The sequence below is a fragment of the Cebus imitator genome, unplaced genomic scaffold (assembly GCF_001604975.1).
Source record: "Cebus imitator isolate Cc_AM_T3 unplaced genomic scaffold, Cebus_imitator-1.0 Scaffold157, whole genome shotgun sequence".
NCBI classification, from domain to species: Eukaryota; Metazoa; Chordata; class Mammalia; order Primates; family Cebidae; genus Cebus; species Cebus imitator.
The window spans coordinates 1,195,602-1,202,654 of record NW_016107472.1 but is presented as its reverse complement, the minus strand read 5'-3'; positions in this window follow the sequence as shown (position 1 = coordinate 1,202,654).

Sequence of the window (7,053 nt, the reverse complement as noted above, 5' to 3'; positions counted from 1 at the left end):
TCTACTTTTATTCCTTTCTCCCTTCTTTACCAGCCTCCTTCTTTTTTTCCTTAGAAAAGGTGGAAGTTAGGAAGTGGTGGAAGAGATGACGAAGTGTAAGTACACTGTAGTTATGACCTGTTTCTTTCAGATCATTGGCTCCACTTAGCCTTTAAAACAAGGACAAATCTTGAGTTCCCTTTATGAAAGATTGTGCGTTTCTGTCCCTGGGAGAGTGGGAAAGTGGTCCATGCACCAACGGTATTAGCATCACCTGGGCACTTGCTTAAAATGAAGAATCTCAGTACCTACCCTGACACACTGAACCCAGCGTCTGCATTTTAACAAGATTCCCAGGCCATTAAAATGAAAGTTAAGGTTTGAGAAGCACTGGCCTATCATATGGTGAAACAGTACATTCACCTGCCAAGATTTTTCCTTCATTAAGTCACATGGAACAACCTCTGCTACTGTGTGTGTAAAATTACAAAGTTCAGTGGGTCCACTGATGGTATATACACAGGATTATGCATGGGCTCAGTAAGCTCCAGGAGGCTGAAATGTAAATAATTGAAACACTGGGAGAGGCCATAGCTCCCCTTGCCCTAGAAGTCAGTGCTGTCTAGTGGCTCAGCTTCAGCTGAAAAAGGCTGCCTCAAGTCTGGATCTCATCAGCTGCTCCAAGATAGCCTTTAAGCTCCTGCTAACTCTGGCATAATGGAAACAATCCTGGACCAGAAAACAACAGAACTTTCATCTCAACCTGACTCCATGACTTTAGACAAGTTACTAAGCTGACCCCCAGGCTCCTCATCTCTGCAGTAAGACTTAATACTAGCTTATCCTACTGCATAAGCTAGTTGTGAGAATCAAACAAAATCACAAACACTACACAAACCACAGAGGAGTCTTCAACTGACATTTATTATTGTTAATTGGCACAGCATTGTAGAATTGTGAAAGGAAAATCAAATCTTGGGACCCCCAAACTCACTACTCCAAAGGAAAAAGTTAAGCTTGGAAACTGAGCCATGGAAATAATTTCCTTTGCTTTTGTTCCTAAACAGACAGCTACAAGATAGAAGGCCACATGTCTCCCCAGGTGGCCTCCTTCACCCTGACAATGTAAATTAACAGTTTATCTTCACACATGTGGGACAAAGACAAGAAATCATCCTTCCACCCACCCAGGAAAAATATGTAATTGACTGTTCCTCTACTCACTCCTTTCACATGTAACACGTTAATTCAGTGAGTGCTAGTCAAAGCCTCACAGGAATGTGACCATTTATATTACTACCTACCTTCCCTTTCCCTTTTCCCCTTTTGCCTGCTCTTTACCCTTTAAATATTCAAGTCCTCAAAATCCTCTTTGTAAAAAGTGGGGGCTCCAGATGGTACTGTGGCTTGTGTCTCTTTTTCCTAGGCACAGCCTCAATGTTAACAAAATAAACCTCTAAATTGATTGAGACTTGCCTCAGTCATTTTCTTTGGTTTATAGAATAGAGGTAGGTTCAGATTGGAAGGGAGTTAATAGGTTCATTTTCTTCCTTAACCAAGGATCTCTTTTTGCTATTAAAACATCACAACTCAATTCTATGATCTCCAAAAAAGGAAAAAAATGGTCATAAAAGAATGGATGGATGGATAAATGGGTGAAGGGATGGATGGACGGATGGATCAATGGGCGGATGAACAGACAGATGAATGGATGGATTGACAGATGGACAAACAAACATTTTATGAGCATGGACCCTGTGCTGTTTTCGCATACACTCTACTGATGCCCAATAGAGTACAACAGCACACAGACGTCCTGCGGTAGAAACCAATTATTTCACCTCAGGAATGGTGTATTCTTCCAGCTATTGGGAGTGATACTGCATAAAGCCCTCAATTGTCAGCCTCTGTTGGAGATTGCTTAAGCTAAAGAGAGCCACTTTGTTCCAGGCTTCATCCAATAACTGCTCCACACAAACGTATTAAGGCCCAGCCCACTTTCCCAGCTCAGGGCAGCTCTGAAAATTCATCTGTGTCTTCCCCTGAGACTGTGTCATAGCTTTACTTGTTCCTCTGCTCAATCCTGCTTCATTCCCTTCTATTTCATAGGGATTGATCCCAGAAGCAGTTCCTAATAAACTACCTCCTTGCTAATCTTCATCTCAGAGCTTGCTTCCCAGGAAACCAACTTATGACATATCCTTATATGAATTTTTTATGTGATGTGCCTCTCTTGTCAAACACATGCATTCACTGAGCACCCTCACGGTGACTCACAGAGGAACAGAAACAATGAGAGCTTTAAGGGAACTTAGGGAACATTTTATCCAACCACTTCATTTAATAGAAAATATTCTGAATTTAAGTAATTTACCCAAGATCACTTTCATCGTTAATGGCAGAGCTAAAACCAAACTCCAGGTCTTCTGACTCATAATCCAGTATTTTTTCTATTACACAATGATATTTTCCCAGAAATAAAAGGTCTTTGTCCACACTTGAGGAAGAATGTAACACTCTACATCAACTTACAAAGTCAAAGAACAAATCATTCAATGAAAAATCGGCCTACCATGGTTTTTTGTTTATTTTCAAAAGCAGACATGTCTAATATTTTAAAATACTTCTGGTTTCCTATTCTTCATTAATATAAATAGATACATCAGCTTGGTTGGGCCAACCTCCATTTTTGATGATACATTTGAGTTGGAAAATGCATTAAGATAGATTCAACAGGATCTGTGCTGAGATCCTGGAGGGCCTGCTGTAGTTCAACACAAACTTTAAAATGCTTCAAATAATTTTTGTGAATTATCATCCTCATCCTAGGCAAAATAATCATAATTTAGATCCTGAGTTAAGACACAGAGCAGGCCAGGAAGATTAACATTGAAGGCTTCAAGTGGGAGATGAAGAAAAGTGGAGACATTTACTGTTCTTCTTAGCTTATAAATAGGGCATGACAACTTTTCTTTTTGTAGTAAATCTTATGATTTCTCCTCTATATTCCCATTACACCTTGTATGGATCTTGATTTTGTGACCACAATGGATTTTTATTATCTTTTATCTCCCTCACTAAACTAAGATTTCTTTGCAGTCAGGCACTGTGCTTCATCACTTTGTTATGGGTGGAAGAGATCAAGTTTTCCCAAATTACTGGCAGCATATCCATCCAAGTCTGTAGCAATTTAAGTCCTTGTCTCCTCAGAAGAAAGGCAGCAACTGAGAAAGCAGAAAAAGAGACTGAGACAAGTTCCAAAGCAAGAATGGAAGTTTATTAAAAAGCCTTTAGAACAGGAAAGAAAGAAAAGAACCCTTGGAAGAGAGCCAAGTGGGCACCTGAAAGTCAGAGACAGACAAAGAAGAAGAAGAAGAAAGAAAGGTCCAGGGGCTTTAACCTTGATCCTAGGATTTTATAGGCTTGCCTCTTTCCCATGATTCTTCCCTTAGGGCGGGCATCCTGCTTGAGCTGTGCTTTCCTTACCCTTTAGAACTGAGCACATGCAGGATGTTTAGGACATTACATGCATGCTCATCTAAGGCTTTCTTCCCTTTTCTGGTGGCGTGTACTGGGAACTTCATACTTCGCCACTTTTGTCTCTTAACATGCATGCTCAGGAAGCTGCTGCTCCCTTGGGCCTGAATTCAAATAACATTTTGACATTCACAGGTATGAACCATGAGGAAATGGCCTCTTCCTGGCGCTGCCAAACTATAATTTTTAGAGAGGCAATGCGATAATTGCTTAACCATTACTTCACATTGCTGGTGAGGTGTAGGGGAGAGGTCCCTCCTGCCCGGCTCATTCCTATCTACCTGTAGTAACTCGTTATGAATGAATCAGTTCCTAAGTCTGATTAGCAGTGATTAAATGTTTGCCAAATGCATGAATAGTTGAATGAATGACCAACGTTATGGTCTCCTCATTCTTTCCTCAAAATATCTTGCCCATAGAAGCCTGCCTTTTGTAGGGCCTGGGAATTCCTCACGGGAATCAGGAGCAGAGAGAAATGTTAAGAATTATTTTATGTTATTGCAACACATTTTACATATTAGAAAAAGATGACAGAGGACTGAAGAGACAGAAGGATTGTGAACTTATGATTGTGACCTTATGCTATCAAAAGACTTCATGTTGTGTGGGGTCAATGCTTCAGAGGAGTTAGCAGGATCCCAAAGTATATGAGTCCACAATTTTCTCACCTCCCCTAGGTAAGCATTCTCAGTTCTCATGTTTTAAACCTCTTCCTTTGAAACCTACAAATACTCCTTCTGGTCTAAACCTCAGGATAAAACTGGAGAAACAGAGCCCCAAATCACATGCATAGGCCTCAATCTACAGAGTAAGGGCCTTCAGCCACTAATCCTTCTACATATGTGAAATGGGAGGGAGCACATCTGGGATGCCTACCTCAAGTCTTATTAAACTGGGGGCTAATCTGATCAAAGGCCCAGCTTAACCAAGGCCAACTGTATTTCCTCAGGGTTTTTGCTGTCCCTGAGAAGGGGAGGAGTCAAGACGCAGATCAGAAATACAGTAAAAGTGCTTTCACTGAGGCATGCCTATATTTGCAAGTCAATTCAGAAAGAGAAAAAAGAAGACAGAATGGGCTACCAGGCTGAAGCTAAATGCCGTGGGGTCACTGGGTTCCTTAGCAGGAGTGACTGTTCAAAGGGACAGGGGGGTCATGGATCTAGGGCAGGGTAAGAAGCATCAAATGTATTCTTCGTCACTATGGAGAAAGATGGGCCTCCTGGGAAATAGGGAAGATTGCATCACCGATTTGATTAGCAGAAAGAGCCGGCAAGGACTAGCTGGGGTAATCCTATGCACTGCAATTTTTTAAAAACACCTCTATCACCTACTGTTGTTGCTTCTGATGCTGCTTATTAAACAGGCTATCAAATCCAAGCAGGGAGGCACTGGATAATCAGAAATATCATCATCCTCGTTGTATTATTGTTTTTGTTATGTTAACTAGGTTCTAGAAATGTGCTTTGCATAAAAATATTTTTTATTGCTAGGATTAATGAGATACCTCTGAGGAGCTCAAAGCATAGAATTACCAGTAGGCCACTGAAGGTACAGCTCAGAACACAGGCAGGCTTAATATACAGCAGAGGCCAGGCACCCCAAGGGAGCATGAGCCCTCAGCATTAGAAAAATTAGGAATTATGAAACTGGAAGATGAGAGAGAAGTAATAGAGAATTATCCACAAGCCTACATTTGGATTAATTTAATGTGAGAAACAATTTAGAAATGATTTGTACTCAGACTGTCATTTGATAAAGAATTAAGTGGCATAACTTGATTACCTGGTTATTAAATCCAAGAGATGAAACATTATGCATACCAGACCAAATGTATATCTGATCATAAAACTGGAGAGACCAGTGTTAAAAAGCTCTCTGCCTGGGATAGCCTAGGGCTGTAAACTACACCTTAACTCTATCCTATGGAGCCAAAATGGCATAAACTACAATAATCTCTCTTTACTTGGGCAGGATATGATACAAGAAGTTTCCAGAATATATACCTAAATAAGACAAAACAAGTATAATAAACTTAGTTATGCCTAGCATCTCAGTGATACTTTATATTCTTCAAAATGGTTTTGTGGACTCTTTAATCTTGCAGTAAGTAAGACAAGTATGGCAGTATTATTATGTCCATTTTGCCATTTTATCTCTTTTTCCTTAATTGTCACATTAGTGAAAAAAACTAAATAGGTAAGCTTAGGAACAAGATTTGCCAATTTATTCTATGGCATCAGTTTCATGATAATGGAAAGTTCAGAATTCTATTTTAGACATGTGCTTCTGATATCCAAACTAGATTCTATGCACAATGGAGAGTCTGTCCACCATGACAGTTCATCCTGGGAAATATGGAGTCTCAGGACATCTGTCTACTGTCACCATTGATCAGTTCAGACAGATCGCTGCAATTAAATACAGCCACAGGAACCAAAGAGGATCACGAGTGTTCCAGTCCAAGAGTCACAATACAACCAAAGGAAATTTGTACCATGTTGAATCAGTCCAAATGGAGCACATTAGCCTTCATCAGTGGGCTTTTGCAAAAGCAAAATGACAGGTCCTGATGATAAGATAGGGAGGTTGAAGGGGAAGGAACAAAGGTGCCCTTGCCCTATTTCTATTTTATGTGCCACAAAATAGAATGAATTTCTAGAACAAACAATTTAAATGGTCATCAGCCTTTAGACCACCCAATATGACTCCTGTTATCTTTGGAAAGATCTCTAAAACTTGCTGAACATGGTGGCATGTGCCCGTAGTCCTAGATACTTACAAGGCTGAAGCAGGAAGATCCCTTGAGCCCAAAAATTTGAGTCCAGGCTGGGCAACATAGCAAGATCTCATCTCTTAAAAAGTCTCTGAAACTCTTCTGATAAATTTAATCAATATTAATTTTTCTTTCTTTTTTTTTTTTTTTGTGATATTGTCTCACTCTGTGCCCAGGCTGTAGTGTAGTTGTGTAATCATGGCTCGCTGTAGTCTCAATCTCCTAGGCTCAAGCAGTCCTCCCACATTGGCTTCTGGAAGTAGCTGGTTCTACAGACATGAGACACCACACCCAGCTAGTTTTTCTTTTCTTTACTTCTTTTAATTTTTATAGAGATGGAGTCTCATTGTGTTGCCCAGGCTAGTCTCAGACTCCTAGGTTCAAGTAATCTTCCCACCTTGGACTCTTACATTAAATTTCTGATAAATTTAATCAATGTAAAATTTCATAGCTAGAGAGCAGTTATGGGGGAACTTGTAAAAATATGGATTACATGGTTCATAGTGTTTCAATTTCAATACATAATAAATTATGTATAATTATCTAATAAGAAAATATCAATAAAGCCTAAAGAGAAAGAGAAAAACCATCTAAGTCCTGACACAGGATATTTTTGGTGCCACTTCATCCAGAGACATCTGTGCCTAGTGGTGTCTCTGAATTTCACTCATGCCCACTAGGTTTGCTCTGCCCACTCAGCCCAGCAGGATGTATTTGGATTGTGCTACTACTCTAGATGCCATGTTCACCATGGGATCCACCCT